At 38.8% G+C, this 17,488-nt stretch overlaps 1 protein-coding gene across 1 annotated transcript in view; it reads right to left on the bottom strand.

Annotated features, from left to right (window-relative positions):
- LOC117810667 (CUB and sushi domain-containing protein 1-like) overlaps positions 1–17,488 on the bottom strand; it is a 605,880-nt gene that overhangs the window by 562,841 nt on the left and 25,551 nt on the right.

Below are 17,488 nucleotides of genomic sequence, written 5' to 3' on the forward strand. Positions count from 1 at the left end.
TGCAGGAACTCTTTTCTGAAGATCGATGTGATATGCTGTGTGCGATTTGCTTATCTCTGGTGTTGCTCTGGTTATGTTTTATGAAATACCTTTTTTAAGGGGTTGTCAACTGGTTTTGACCAAGCGGCAACCTCCGGTCTAAAAATATGATGTCAATGCGGAAGTGCTAAAAACTGCAGTTCATCGAGGATCCACTTGAGGCTGGCTCCAGAAGTACCGGAAACCACATACACACCAATTTAAAAAAGCCGATCTTTACAGCAGAAGTAATCATGTTTACAGCCTGGTACAAAAACGAGTGTAGTCTGGATAGCGCATTTCTCGATCGGCACACACTGTAGGGGGGGATAACTTATTTACTAATGCGGCAATTTTGAAGATATTGAGATTACGAGTCTTCCAAGGAGAGGCACAGCTGACTTGACTGGCAGGCGGGAACACTCTAGCTGTTGGCTTGGAGGCTCAAAGCCCGCCTCTTTACGTTACACTGGCTCGACAAAAGCAATATGGCTGCTGCCGACGGGTGGCCTTAAAACAGCGCTTCAGAAACAGATGGGTGACGTCACGGATACTACGCCCATTATTTTATACAGTCTATGATTTTGACCAATCAATATCAAATATTCAACCTGCTCAGTTTACATAATTTGTTATTATTTTAAGTATCACAATTAATACAAAACTTAAAATATGAGAGGTGGATTATCTAGTTAGTCAAACTTGTCTCTATCTCTACTCAACAGTCCAATGCTAAACTTTCCTCAAATTCTGCGTGACTGGTGTGATAAAACACCGTCTTGTATTGGGAGCCATCAGCCGCTGTGGCAGGGGAGTAAAAGGGTCAGTTTTCTGCTCTGGTTAAGAGCCTATTTTGTGATTAGCGTCTGATTTATGGTCTCTCAGAGAATTAGACTCCCCTTTTCTCTTCTGACAGTGAAATCGTATCATAGCAGGGGAAAAACACTGTCTAGTGTGCCATTGAGAGGAGAAATTCAATCATGTATATTTTGGGCTTTGGTCAAGGTGAATTACAGAGTCACAGAGCTGGCATTTCCAGGACGAGAGAAAATACTGCAGTTCCAGACAGACCGTGTGCATTTATTTTCAGCATGTTATTTGTTAGTTAAGAAGCACTATTAAAAAAAAACACAATACAATTGAAAAACAAGAAAATGAAAAAGTCTGCCAGATGTATAAAAATATAGCCAGTGGTGGACAGTAATAAAGTTTAATTACTTGAATACTGTACTTAAGTACAATTTTTAAGCTTCTGTACTTGATTTGAGTATTATTTTTGGGGAAACTTGTTACTTTTACTTCACTATATTTGAAAGACAAATATTGTACCTTTGACTCAGCTATATTTCTATGAATGTCCTTGTAACTACCAACGTCTTTGTGGTATTACCGGACCTGTACTTCAGGCATCACCATGGTTGAACGTAGAGCAAACATCACTCAGATCAGGCAGTTGATTTAGTGGTGGTAATGATGTTATGGCAGAGAAGGATGATGATTTTCCACCTTAGCACCCATTGTCATACCTTTAGCCCATGTTTGAGGTTTTTGAAATGAAGAATGATTCAAATCGTTTGAAGTATCCGCTCAGTTTACCATGTACAAACTTCCAATAAAAATTCATAGTCCAACCTGAGATAGCCTGTCGAGGCATGTAGCTAAACATTAGTGTTATTCCAGATGAACATTTTAAACAAAGTTATTTGTGCTTGTTGTAACTTTCTTACCGTTTGTCCTCTATGGTTAGTCATTCCTATTATGTTACTATTATTTTTGGCGCTTCAATCTGGACACCTGTGGCATGCGAGTTTAAAATGCATAAATAATGTTTTGCAACAAACAAACAAAGCAGAATGTACTGCCCATGTACTCTTGACTGGCTCAGGCTTTGAGCAGCTCTTAGGTAGGCTGCTAAAGGCTTAGGACTGGCACACTGGGATCCTATATCAACCATCCCCACTAATTACTTTAACGGTCCCTGTCCCACTGAAAGTTACAAACCATAGACCTATCTGGAGTCCCTAAGACCTCTGAGTCGCTGCCATAGACATCCTGCTGTTTAGACGTCCCAGATTATCATCCCTCTCTCCCTCCCTCTCCCTCTGCCTGTCAAAAATAAGTTTTTCCTCGCCACTGTAACTGTAGTTAAATACTGCGAGGTGCAATGCTCATGGTGGTTTAAGACGCGATAAGATAAAGTCCTGTCAGTAAGATGGGACTGGATCTTATCCTGTCTTGGTGTTGGGTCTTTGTTAATAATTAAACATAGAGTATGGTCTAGACCTGCTATGTTTGAAAAAGCATCTTGAGATAAGGTTTGTTGTGATTTGGTGCTATACATACTAGGAATGGGCTTTTCAAGCAAAAATACTATTCGATAATCATTGCCATCTATTCAAGGATTACTAGTTATAGTACGATGCTACAAGTAGCGGGCACTGACAGCGGCTGTCTCGATCTTTATGTTGGTGTTTCTCAGACACAGCAGCAGTGTGGCGTGTGTTTACATTTTACAGCCATGCTCAGTCTCCGAAAATGCTTGTGTAGTAGTGTGAGATTCAGAAACGGAGAAAATCACTGCGACTGTCTCTAATGTGTTCTTCTTCTTTTGCTATTTAATGCAGTTAGCATTCTTCTTCTTCTGTTTGCTAATGCGGTTAGCAAACAGTTTTGAGACACTCTGTAGCCACCGTCCGGCAGGAATACCGTGTTACAACCAGGCACCGGTAAAAACAATGAAAAATTGTACTTTCAAAATGAGAAAATATTTGAAGTAACTATTCGATTTTTAATAAGTGAACAAATATTCGATATTCAAAAATCATTGCCAATCCCTAATACATACAAGATTGATCGATTGACTGAGTTAAAAAACGTATCGAAGCATTTTATGTTAAATCAGAGCCAATACATGTTGCTGTTGAAGTGTTGGAGGAGATTAATTGTAAAGCTGATGTACGGATTTCCAGAAGTGTTTTAATGCAGGGAATACAATGCTACCCAGCAAACCAATCACAGGGCTTGAGGTCCATGTTGTTTTAATGTGTAGTTACATTTTGAGGGAGGTGCATGTCAGCCTACACGTTGTGCGTGGTCTTCTGTGTCGGAAGTGGGCTATGCAAACCTATGACGTAGTAGGCCATGACGTTTATTCTACCTAGATGTAAGAACCACTCTTAATAATTTGACTGAACAACTTTCACTGTTATTTAACTTTTAATTTTAATATCTGAGCAAGAGGATCTATACTTTGACTCAAGTAATTAAGTTGTGTACTGTGTCCACCACTGAATAATACCAGACATGAAATATAGACCAGATTTGTTGACTTTTTCATTTTAAATAAAATAAAATAAAATGAAATAAAATAAAATAAAGTTTGTAGTCTATCTTTACTCCCTGGCTTGTCACCTATATGAAATAAACTGCACTTTAAATAGTCCTCTGTCAGTCAGTTTGATGACTTATTTTCATCTCTATTCTATTATTAGAAATGTGCCAATTACATCTGTTACCTGTCACTGCATATGTTCCTCCTTATATATTATATCTTTATTCATTTTGATTAACAAGTGTCGTCGGTGAAGCTCTTCTAGATCAAAGTAATGTCTTCTTGAGCAGACTGTCCTGATCCTCATTTTGATTCAGACAACAGACAGGCACGTCTGCAGAGCATAGTAACAACACACACTGATGTCTCTGAACATTTACCTTGATGGAGCTCTGCCTATCCTTGGTTTCTCATGAAACACTGTCTTTGTGTCCTATCATACAATGACTGTATACAGTTACTCTGTAATTGTTTCAGCAGAATTAGACAAGACTGTGTGCTGTTATGTTCTTAGTGTAAGATCATAGTTGAAATGTGACATCTTCAATATGTTCATTGAGTTGAAGGTTAGGAGAAACTGGATTTAAACATTTTAAACTACTTTTTAAACAACCACATGAAGACAGACACAAAGTGACATCTTATTTTGGTAGGCAAGTTAGAAAAGTTTGTTTGTGTATTCCTTTTAAGGAAGTCACAGTGGTGGCCAATGGATGAATCAACAGATTTTGTGTGTGTGTGGGTGTGTGTGTCAGACAGTAGGGGACCTTACATCAATTGATTCTGCCCTAAATATTCTTTCAGCACAATCGGAGCAGATCTCTGCCCTCAGGCCTGTCTTGAGCTCTCACTGCGCATAATTTACAAAAAGCTCTCTCTCTTTTTGAGTCTTTATTTTCTCTTGATGTACTGATCAGCGATATTCTCCCGCACGTTCACTCTGCTTAGTGGTGTAATAATCTTCTTGGGCGTCTGAATGTATCGGCATACACAGTAGGAAGCTAAATGTTTTTCTTGAGTGCACATTAACGGTGGTCTCACAGCTGTAATTTTTGAAATGCTTGAGGGATGAAAAAAAAACAGGGCAACAAACCCTGGTGATTCCATCTTATCCGTTTTTTCTTTGGGGGGGGGGATAATAGCGGAATTATTGGCTGACATGATCTACTCATCAAACAGAATCAGAGCAACATGAATACACAGGTGTGTATTGCTTTGAAAACTATTGACAGCAACAAACAAGGTTTGGTTTTGTCTTTTTTGCCTTTCTTTTGATTCCTTAAGTTTTTGTTTTTTCTCTTATCACAGTAATGACAGGAAACAGAGTGCATCAGTTGTGGTCTTGACTGGTCTTGATATAAAATACGGAGTCCGCCCAGTCCAAGACCGAGACAAGACCGAGTAAAAATGCTATTGATTCCAAGACGGAGACCTGAAATAAGCGGCTTCGAGACCGGTCTCGAGTACTACAATACTACTATCATGGCTGGGCAATACATCAACTTTTTAAGATGTGCTGATATACTTTCAAACAAGATATGGGGAAGACAATATTGTTTAAATTGATATAGTTATTTTGCTTTTAAATTGCCTTGTAGATTTCTTCTCAAGAGCCGCCAGTTCGCCTATTTTGCCTGTCACCATCTGTTCCTCTTCACCCTGCCCTGCCTCTCACCCGCAGACTGTAAAAATAATGGACTTAGTATCTGTGATGTCACCCATCGGTTTCTGAAGCACTGTTTTGAAGCCAGTCGTCGGCAGGAGCCATATTAGAAATGCTGAACTCAACCTAACGTCTGCCGAGTTAGTGTGAGGTAAAGAGGAGGGCTTTGAGCCCATTTAAGGACAGTCATGTCCTTAAATGGGCAAAACTCGTAAACTTAATATATTCTTAACTGTCGCGGTATAACAAAATTCACCTCCGTATAGCGTGTGCCGATAGAGAAATGAGCTCTTCAGACCGAAGCCGTTTTTTGAACCAGGCTATAAATATGTTTATTCTTGCTGCAAATATCGTCTTTTTTGAATTGGTATTTACAAATAAATTCTTCAAAAATCCTACAATGTGATTTCCGGGATTTTCTTTTCTCATTTTGTCTCTCATACTTGAAGTGTACCTCTGATGAAAATTACAGACCTCTCTCATCTTTCTAAGTGGGAGAACTTGCAAAATCAGTGGCTGACTAAATACTTTTTTGCCCCACTGTACGTGGACGCTCAATGAACTTCTTTTTATAATACTTCCACATGGCTTCATATTTTCAGACCAGAGGTTGCCGCTTGCTCTCACCCTATGAGCAAAACCGAAACTAAGAAACCAAGCCCTCCCACTGCTCATTCACAAGTCCTGTATGCAGCAACAACAAGCAACAACATGGAGTCAGACAAGGATGGGGCAATGTTAACTACAACAGTGCCACAACCTGCAGTACTAAAAGTGGGTAAAACTGTGTGCTGCATCCCAGAATGTGAAGCCTTCACAGCCTTCTGCAACAAAACTATCCACGTTGCATGCTTCATTTACCTGTGGAGCCTTAACAGAAAGTAAAAAGTGGGGTGATATTACAGAGGCATTGGCTCACTATATTGTTACGAGGGATGGGAATTTACAGTAGTCCTTGTACTCGATTACTTGAATTACCTAATGAACGATTACTCGAGTACTCGCAAGTATTGTTTTTTTCCATCTTTTCCACTCTTCTAGTTGTTGTTGTTCTCTGTGATGGTAGCTTGTACTCCGGCCTTGACTAACGCAATCAGCTCTATGAAGCCTTCTCCTTCCACAAAACTGAATGGGAGCATATCTCCACTTACCATTTTGGTTATTAGCAGGCTAATCTTCTCCGCTCTGCTTTCGTCAAAACGACGTGTGTTAACAGGGCAAGCAAAAGACGTGATGCGAGACTGCCTGTTATCTGTCTCCGCTGTTTTCTCCTTGTGCTTTAAGCGCATGTGGTTAAGCATCAAGCTAGTATTCCTATGGTATTGAAGTTTAACGGCACATATCTTGCACTGCACATTAACTGCATTGTTCTTTTCGAAGTACTTCCAGACATCACTTTTTGTAACTGACATGTCGCAGGTGTCGCAGACGGTTCTGTGTTTGTTGTGCTTTTGCTTTCAGTGGAATAATATGTTCCTAGAGAGTTGCCGTAGCTGCCGTAAAAAAGTTGTTTTTGCTAAAATCTAGCTTGGTGTGTTCTAAAGCTGAAGCCATGGCCACACCTGTAACACTGTATGAGTTCAACTTATGTTGCCAGGTGTGTGAGTAACAAAATGCTACTTGAATAATGGGGTCAATGGCGAGTACCCGAGTACCCGAGTACTCGAGTGTTGGCTGGCGATATTGAAAATGATGTCATCACGATAAAATATTTCCTATCAATCGATATCAATAATTATCAGGATAAATATCACATAAATATTTCAATTAAATCTAAAGACAGATGTTTGGTCCGTTTCAGCTGTTTACATTCGGCTCTGAAGGTCTTTAAGCCCCGCCTACCTCTCACCCTGCGACATGATTGGCTGTTCAATGCCGTCTTCTTTTGTCTGATGTTGGGTGTCAACTAGTGCTCAAGGCTCATTAGCGCCTCCCTTTCCAGTGGTTGGGGGGTGTAATTACTGGTTTATTTATATCAGATTTTATCGAACATTTTTTATATTTATATTCAGAAAAATCATATCACAATAACTATCGTTATCGAATTATCGCCCAGCCCTAATTCGTACCCACCCCTTGCAACTGTGGAACAAGACAGCTTAATACTATTAACAACCATTGACCCAAGGTACCAGTTACCCAGTTGCAATTACTATGCAAGAGGAGTGTTGCCAAAAATGTTCACTTGAGGGCCAGAGAGCCTCACCGCACGGCTCACATAAGTGTTTCTCTTTGCGTTGAACACCTGTATGTAGTCCAGCAGGTCCTGTGGAAGTTGTTCTAAGTGTGTTTGCTGCAAGCTTAAAGATACTGCAAACCAGACTACCTTAAAGTTTGCATAGCTAAATTGTGTTTTCTTATAGAGCTAGAGAAGACAGTGGAATAAAAATGAAGGGTATATTTCTCTTTGTGTTAAACAGAATAAAAGGTTGTCAACTAGAAAGGGATCCTTGCCTCACATTGTCTTTCCTCTCTAACACGACACTGAAGTCCAGCAGTGATGCCCCTGCACCCCTCTGGCTCAGAACAGCCAATAAATACAGGGAGCCAACATAGACCATCCATGTGTGTCTACTGCAGGTAGTTATTCTGAACATGAGTCCATATGGCTGCTAATTATAGTTTGGCACTGAACATTTCAGCGTGTCCAAATCAGAGCCAGGGATAGGCACCTTTCTCCTGACCTTTCTGTGGATCTGAGAGGCATCAGCTGTGAATAGCACTAACAATGCCCTTTGTGACATTACCATTGTGATGTGAGCAACATTTCACAGATCATGGAGCAGGACTGTCAAGCTGGGATCACTGCAGCTGAGAAACGACACACGCCAAAGTCCTGTCAGACGCCGCATCATGTGGTCTGTTAGGCATGCCCAACTCCTTTAATGAACAATAAGGGGTCTTATTTCTGGAAGCACTTTTGATTGCAAATGATCCTGCTGCTCCAATTTAAACCCATAAAATCTCTCTCTCTCTCTCTCTCTCTCTCTCTCTATCTATCTATCTCTCTCTCTCTCTTCTTTTCACGCTGTCCCTACCTCTCTCTCTCTTTCTCTCTCTCCGTATCCTCTGGCTGCAGAGTGTGTTATAGTTGTGGGACTGTTCTCAGACTAGAACACCTGAAGGTGGGGGGAGATACCTCCGCCATGTTGACCATATGGCCAGCTTATTATGCACTGGCAGAGGATCTTAATGAGAGTCCACAACCTGACTGAGATGTTCCTTTGAGCCCACACACCTACACACCTACACACACACACACAAATACACATGCAGGCACATGGCTTTAGAAGCAAACTTTAACAAACACACACATAGTACACACCTTGGAGACACACATCAAGTTTGCACACATACAAAAACTTTTGGTCATGACTGTTTTATTTTAAAGACACACACACACCCACCCTCTCTCTCTCTCTCTCTCTCTCTCTCTCTCTCTCTCTCTCTCTCTCTCTCTCTCTCTCTCTCTCTCTCTCTCTCTCTCTCTCTCTCTCTCTCTCTCTCTCTCTCTCTCTCTCTCTCTCTCTCTCTCTCTCTCTCTCTCTGAAAACTGTGAGCAACTATCAAGCACAGACCCAAACCAAAGCCCTGTAGTGACACCCAGTGGTCAAAGCTGAAAACTTCATCTGTGCATACCTTCAGGGTCAGTTCTTGCTTTTTGTTGATTTTGTGCCAGAAAGAGTTCAAATTTTGATTTTCAACTTAAAAAATATCTAGCACTTTAGAATCATGACCAGGATGCAGATTTCTGAGCTGTGTCATTGTCCATGCACATTTTCACACAGCATCACAGGCCCAAAAGTACAGAAAAAGGACTAAGTAAGGCATCAGCTTTTTTTTTATCCTCCCTTTTGATTTACCCCCATTAAAGCTTGCAATTGGGTTCTCCTTTAGTCTTTACCCCAACCTGACAATCTAGTTTTAGAATCTATTTGAGAAGACTTTTAGATTTTGACATCTTCATGATTGTATTTTTATCATCTAGATAAAGGAAGTTTATGTCTTGACGACTTGCAGATCCTTCACAAGAGGGCGCACACAGAGAGGGAATGTGTAGGGAGAGGATATAGGGAGGGAGTGGTTTCCAGAAAGGCCTGGGTCATTTTCTTCTTAGAGACTCTGGGTATGAACCTTACTTTCTCTTTCACCTTTTTGTTCATTGGAAAAAATCCTCAAGGTGTTAATGAAAGAGAAACTGATAGAAACATTGGAAAAAATCCTCAAGGTGTTAATGAAAGAGAAACTGATGGAAACTTTTGGAAGATTTCTTTGGCTAGAAGTGAGTTAAAAGTAAAGTATCAAGTTAAAACCAAGCGGCAAACTCCGGTCTCAAACGATGAAGCCAATGCGGAAGTGATATAAACTGCAATACATCGAAAATCTGCTTGAGGCTGGCTGCAGAAACACCGGAAACCACATAGATATGAATGGGAAAAAGACGATCTTTGCAGCATTAATAAACATGTTTACAGCCTGGTTCAAAAAACGGCTTGGCCCTACAACGCTAATCTCTCTAATGGCATACACTGTACGGGGGGTGAATTTTTTTCTAACGTGACGGTTAAGAAGATATTAATATTATGAGTTTTGCCCAAATAAGGACATGACTGACGTGAATCCCGGTCGGGAACACACAGCCATTGGCTAAGAGACTCACACTACGTCACACTCTGCCTAGTTGAGTTCCGCATTACCAATATGGCTGCTGCCGTCGATTTGCTTCAAAACAGCTCTCAGGAACAGATGGGTGACGTCACGGATACTACGTCCATATTTTTTACAGTCTATGGTTAAAACATAATTGCACTTTCAGCATTATAGACTATATTTGCTGTGTGGAATAAATAACTGACTTTTCTGCTTAAAATGGAGAAGAGTGACACTAGCTAAATGCAATTGTGACAAAACAATCAAGATTCTTTATCTTTTCAATTTTTTTGAACTGTCACGTCCCTGCCTGACTGTGCATGAAGAACAGTTGGCGATCCAACCATAGTGGTTATCGACACATGAATAAAAAAATTTAATTAATACTAAGAATTAGAGCTGGGCGATATTGAAAAAAATGTTTTCACAATATTTTTTTCATAACAGTCGATATTGATAATTATCACAATAAAAATCAAATAATTATTTAATTTAAATGTAAAAGCAAATGTTTGCTCCTGAGTGAAAGTTGAAGAAACCAAACAGTTTGTTAGCTTGTATCTGGATTTAGTTTTCTGATAAGCTTCTTGAATCCCTCATGTTTGACAGTGCTAACAGGAAGCAGGTCTTTCGTGTACGATGAGATTTTTGTAGTTTCTAATTTCTCTCAGGTTGAGATCAATTCCATTATCAGATTTATTTACCCACATCCTGAAAGTATATTTCATGAAGTGTAGTTAACGCTCAGTCAGCTCAGTGTCAGACTAACAACTCTGCCTTGAGCTGGTAGGTTTTGCGTTTTCTTCTTCAGCGTCGCTGTCGCTTGTTTCAGCTGTGTGTAAATTCAACTCCAAATGTCTGGAAGCCCGCCTACTTCTTACCCTGCGACATGGTTGGCTGTTCAATGTCGTCTTCTTCTGTCAAATGTTGGTTGGCAACTAGCTTTGAAGACACATTATCGCCGCATCCCTTTTCAGTGGAAAGGGAGGTGTAATTACAGGTTATAATGTAGTGATTTTTTTAATCAAACATTTGTAAAATTCGTATTGAGAAAAATTATATCGCGATGATTATCGTTATCGAATTATCGCCCAGCCCTACTAGGAATCCATTGTGAATAATCAATGAATCAATAGTTGGTTATATATTACTCAAACTGTTGATCATAGATTCTCTTATGATCTGTGAATAACTAATGTATATGAGTCATACATTAACCAATGATTATCTGAGCATCAAATAAGCATTAATAAACAGAACAGTTATTAAATTGTTACCAACAAAAAAAAGAAGAATTAAAAAATAATGTTGAACAGCCCGAAGAAAGCAACTGTGACCTGACAGTCTTTACAGGAATACTGAACGACACAGCAAACTGGGACGATCGCTTGTAAAGTGAAATCATAAAACTGGACTGAGATGAGGTTATAATATAACCACAGACACTGATTCCAGAGTGAGATACAAGAGATATAAAAAATTGAATTTCATTCTTCTGTTTGGTCATCGCTCAACCCCTGCTTGAGCTGCTTTGTACACAAACACACAAAGCTCTATCAGCACCACTATACTGTTGTTAAATACATGTCAGACTCATTTAAAGAGGGATGTCTTTGCTTAAAAGGATTTCTTTATGTCAGACACCAGTGCACCTTCCTTTGAGCATTTTCATTACCAAAGGTTATCTCTAGTGCAACACACTAAGTAAGTGTTGGCCTTAGTTAATTAAAGAGAGAGAGGCCGGGGTGTGTGCACAACGTGAGCAAAATACAGCCCTGTAAATGACTGGAGATAGAGTTGTGCATGTGTCTGAAGTGCAAATGATCTTTGTACCTTTGTATTACCCCCAATAAACACTGATCACTGAAAAACTTTGATTAGTCTCATAACTGACACGCACGTAGACACACACAAACACACACCTAATCACTTTCTGTTTAGTTGCTTTAATAACCTTTGGTCATCAGATCACACACACACACACACAGACACAGACACACACACATACACAGAGACACACACACCCCTTCCTTATGTGGACACAGTATCTTTTGTTCATTTTTAACTTTCAATATTTTTTTAAGCACACACAAAATCACAGACACTCAAATATAATAATAAATAAATAAAAGAAAAGAATAGTAAGAGCTCCAAAAAGAGTAAAGAAGTAAAGGTTGTTGGGTTTAAAGGTATAAACATGCACAGAAAAAATGCAGACTAATGGTCTTGCAAGAGGAAGTGCAGAGAGAGAGAAACACACAAACTGACACACCTACACAAACACACACACACACACACACACACACACACACACACACACACACACACACACACACACACACACACACACACACACACACACACACACACACACACACACACACACACACACACACACACACACACACACACACACAGCTGTAAGGGCTGGTCCTGATTGAATATATGGCTGTGTCTTTCATAAACCAGTGATAAGAGATTAACATGAACAAGGGTGACCTGACAGTTTGTCAGCTCAGCCTCTGTCACTACAGCTTCAGCTGATATTTGGAGACATTTTGGCCTGGACGCAGTGGAGTGGAGGAACGAAGCAGCCTTGAGTGAATTGAAGGATCTCAACAACAGAAAAATTTAACTTTGAGGTAAGGTCCTCTTTTATTTCAACATGGCTTCATCAAAGCTGACCATCATTTGAAGAAGTTTTTTTTCTTTTTGTTTCTATGGCCCTCTAAAATAATAATTGAAGAGTATAACCATTAGAAAAAAAAATACTTTTTTTTAACATTGTGTTCTCAATGTCACAGATTGTACTCAGGCCACCATAAGAGGTGGGGTAGACGAGAAAGATGGAGGAACTGAAATACAGAGGGAAGAAAAGAGAAGGAAGACACAGGTAAAACCAAGTTTACAACATAAATTGCCTTCTGGATGCCATCACAAGTCACTCAGATGCTTTATTCTAGGAGATGACACCACAAAAACAAAATGGAACCTGTGCTGAAGGAATGAAAGCTAGCACTTCTATATGTGTAGCTTAAAGGCTGTGTTTGTGTTGGGATTAATAGCGGATGCGAGCTTGGTCCACAGCAGAAATAAATCTTTAATATTAGAATAATAGTTCAACCATGGTCCCAAAATTTATCACATGAATGTTTGTGTTTCAGCCAGACAAAGATTACACGTAGATATAGAGAGGAAGTTTAATACTGTTAATATACTTTTTACAGCTGCGTTATCTTCAAGTTACAGACTAAAACAGGGGTCGGCAACCTATAACACTCAAAGAGCCATTTGGACTCAGTTTCCACAAAAAAGAAAACACCTAAAGTTAAGATAACAGTGCATAAATTGTTTTTTCTACCTTTATCCTATGTATAAAAAACTATTGTGTTTTATATATGAAATCAATGGAGTGCTACATTTTATTTCTGTACATTTCTGTACAACATTTTGAACATTTTGAACATTTTAAACTCTGGGAAACAAAATCACGCTGGAAAGGTTTATATCATAAAATATTTTCCAAAGCCACAGGGAGCCACTGCGTAAGGATGAAAGAGCCGAATGCGGCTACAGAGCCAGGGGTTTCTGACCCCTGGACCAGAAGATGTATCAAAAGAAGGAGGAATATGAGGTGGCGGACAGTGAATTTGGTCTCATGTGTTAATTCTAATAACAAGAAAGCAATTGACCAAAGTTAGTATTGTCAGTGCTAGGGCTGGGCGACAATTGGATAACAATAGTTATCGCAATATAATTTTTCTCAATATAAATATAACAAATGTTCGATAAAAAATGTATTTATTTTCCCTTTAATTCCACCCCCCAACCACTGGGGGAAGAAAAAATAGAATCTACAAACAAAAACTCACCAAAGACATGCTTCCTGTTAAAACTGTCAAAAAATGCAGGATTCAAGAAGCCTCTCAGATTACTGAATCCCAGATGCAAGCCAACCAACCATTTGGTTTCTTTAACATTTTCTCAGGGGCAAAAATCTGCCTTAAATTGAAATGAAATAATGATTTGATATTTATTTTTTTATTTATATTTATCGATTGATATGAAAAATGTTATTGTGATAACATTTTTTTCAATGTCGCCCGTCTCTAGTCAGGGCACTTAGTCGTTAATGTACAAGAGAAAGGAAGAGTGATGTCTGCTGCTGTGACTGTAGCTTCAACTGGATGAGTTTTAGATGTATGGATGGACAGATGGATGGATATAATGAAGAAGAAATGTAATGTAGGTGAAATAAAGGATAAAGCTAAAGGTGTACAGTCAATGAAATAACTATGGAGAACGTTTAAAGGTCTTTTAGCCGTTTTCAAAGATTCCAAAGAGCAGGGTTGAAATAAAAAAAAGTATTTATAGTAAGCTCAACATGTATCCATTTTTCATTTGGCGAAAGATTGTAGAAAAAGGGGAAAGAATTTGATCACTTTTTCAGTCAAGACATTCTTGTTTTTCAAACTCCCAAACATACATTAAAAATGCAAAAAGCTGTAAATCCACAAAGTTTAGAACATTTCAGAATGTTTTTGGATCAGACATCAGGTTTGAAACTTGTTCTGATATGTTTATCTCACCATGCAGGAATATGCAAACAAAATTTCTGGACCCCTTCATCATTGTTGGGCTAATAGTTAGCAAGATGGATATTGTTATCATTAGTAATTAGTCTACATAATGGTATAACATGGGGTTTTGTAATACTTGGTTTGTATTTGGTGTAATTTACTGTTAGTAGAAGCGGTTTATTTCCCTTGTTCACTGCTTTGCTTTCCTTTATCACCGAGGCTGATTTCATCCCTGCAGATACTGACTGCTGTTCAGGGAGTGCTGCTCCATTTAAAATGTTTGATAGTTATTACAGTGTTAATCACATTAAGCTTTTATTATCTCTGAGGTCAGAATCATTTGCTGCTTTCTGGGTTTGGACTTTATTCAAAGACACTTGTTTATGTTTAGTGATTATCTTTATGAAGATAAGTAAGACTTATAAGAGAGGTGGATCAGTTTCTAAAAAGGCAAAGTCTGAGAATACCCTACAATGAACAAAGAAATGTTATTTATGAGGTTTTCCTGACACTAAAGAAGTGGACTTTAATGATGTGGATATAGTTGTTTTTTAGATCACTTGAGGATCAACACTTAGAATCAGGGCAGACTAAAACAAACTGTTATTTCTGAGATGTGGCGTAATCATATGCTTTATCTAATCCAAAAAGAGTATGGCAGAAACATGGTCAGATGGTGACTCTTTTTATTGCTATAAAAGGAACTCGAAAATAAACAACATTTTCTTCATTCTTTTCTGAGAAATTAGGCGGATGCGCCACGTAGTGCAGTAAACCCTGTGGGTGTAGGCAGACATTTTATCAGGAGATATGATTAGGAATTCTATTTAGGTGTGATGACACATCAAGTATAGTTAGAAAAATATGACTACGGTATGAGTCATTTTCAGGTAAGAAGTTCAAAAGTGTGGATTGTGTGATATATGAAGTTTCTAATCTGAAGTCTTCAGTAAAAGATGTTGTCAGTCGCTTTCTTTAAGATGTTTTTTCTCCTTTGCATTTGGCACAGACGTCAGTGAGCGCAGGTGTCACACTGATTGTTGGCTGGTTGGTCAAAGTTTGATTTGATGAAGGAAGACATGACAACTAGTGTTGTCTGAGGATTTGTTTTGGTCAGCGGCCAACTCCAGCTAAACAATGGATCAGAGTGAAAGGTTAATGTTTCTTATTGAACCTTCAACTTTAACAGTATTCATAAGGAAACTTGTAAGAGTTAAAGAGATACAGGCATCAAGATAAGGAAATACATCAGAATACAAAAATTCAAGACAATGTATTGTATGCATGTATTGGCCGCGGTTTTTGCTTGCGTCATCACAACATTCTGTTTCGGCCGTGTTGTTTCGGTGATACAATTCTTTCAGTGGCAAAATTTTCAGTGCATCCATAATTTTCAGTGCATCCATAATATTTCTATTGAGAAAATGTATATCTCGATAATTATCGTAATTGAATTATCGCCCAGCCCTACCACAAGTCAGATGAAGTGCTTTGCAGTGGCATTAGGTACAGTAAATAGCAATTATAAGTCAATGTAAGATAAATAAATAACCAAAAGAGGAATAAATCTTCCAGGTATACAATCTATAACTAAAAACAATCTTAAAACTATCCAGATACACATGAAAACAGAAAATGAGGCAAAGCTCTTCAAAGGAAACCAGGAAATAAGAAACTCTGACACGGACTGTTTATGACTTTAAAAAAAAATATCTGTGCCAATTCATTCAACCAATCATTCTGTATGGCTTCATCAGTCTGTGAAGTTTTACAGCTCATTCTTAAGTTTTGGGTCATTACAGAAAGTCTACTTATGGAGCTGTGCAAAGAAGAAACAGTGCTTGGAAGGCAATTACCACAGATATTGTGATGCCAGGGGGTAAAGTGAGCAGCGTCACTGATGGAGAGCAAAAGTAGAGAATAAAATCTGTCTTTATCAATCAATCGATGATTCTTTATTTAAACTGTGATGAATCAGAACAAAAGTTATCTCTCTGTGCCAGTTTGGATTGGTTTCCCCTGCTCTCTGCTACCCACATTTCTTGTATTCTTAAGCTGTCCTATCCAATAAAGGGTTCAGGAACATACGCCAGATCTCAGCAGTTGCCCTTATATTTATATGTACAGATGAAAAGAGACCAATAACTCAGGGTCCACATGGTAAAGGGCCCACAAAGATGCAAAATGAGTCGCGGAGGATGCTAAGAGAGGCCTATTGAGGATGCCGTTTAGCAAGACCGTCTTTCCCGAGCACGGTTACAGAATATATTCCTTAATAGTGTCTTTGCTTTTTTGATATCAGCAGATTTCCGAATTATGTAATAGCTGTTTACACTTTTATATGTCATCCAAGACAAGGGTGCATCACAATGCAAACCTCCTGCTTGCGTGGCAAAGATATCTACACAGCACACTCACCTGGACTCACTTGTATTTCTGATATTGCCTATGGCAAAGTCAAAGATCACAAAGTGTTATCAGGTCAAGAAACTGACACCCTGATAATTATTCTGTGCGTGAGAATAATCAGATGGCAGAGAGGCTGATAGATACTGAATTGTCATGTTGTAGTCATCTTATCACAGTGCAGAACAACAAGTAAAATCTAGGTATTCAAAATGCTATTATTTCTTTATCAATAATTGAATCATAATAATCTCTAGAGCCTTTAAGCATCAGGCATGGACATAACTAGCATCTAACTGCACAATATTTAAAGTATCATTGGTACAACCAAAAAAGTGCATGCAGTAGGTTGGAGACCTTTGCACCCAACTTACTCATGAACTCCCAGTCACACGTCATTCAGCAGTCCTTCCCGGACCTGTGATCAGGTTTATGGCAAAGATACAAAACCTGCATTTACTGGTCTTTGAGTGTGCCCAACTTTTGGCGAATATGGAGAATAGACTGTAAATTAAGAATGACAGCGACTTTGAATTAACATAACTATAAAAGGTCAAGTCAAGTCAAGCTTTATTTAACAAGGGCATTTAAAGACAACCTCAGTTGACCAAAGTGCTGTGCAGTTATTAAAATACAATATAATCAAACACAAATATAATAATAAATAAATAAAATAAAAGAATAGTAAGAGCTCCATTTAGGAAATAAAAAGAGTAAAGAAGTAAAGGTTGTTGGGTTTAAAGGTGAGGCACAGAAAAAATGCAGACTAATGGTCTTGCAAGAGGAAGTGCAGAGAGAGAGAAACACACAAACTGACACATCTACACAAACGCACACACA

Source organism: Notolabrus celidotus, chromosome 3 (assembly GCF_009762535.1).
Source record: "Notolabrus celidotus isolate fNotCel1 chromosome 3, fNotCel1.pri, whole genome shotgun sequence".
NCBI lineage: Eukaryota > Metazoa > Chordata > Actinopteri > Labriformes > Labridae > Notolabrus > Notolabrus celidotus.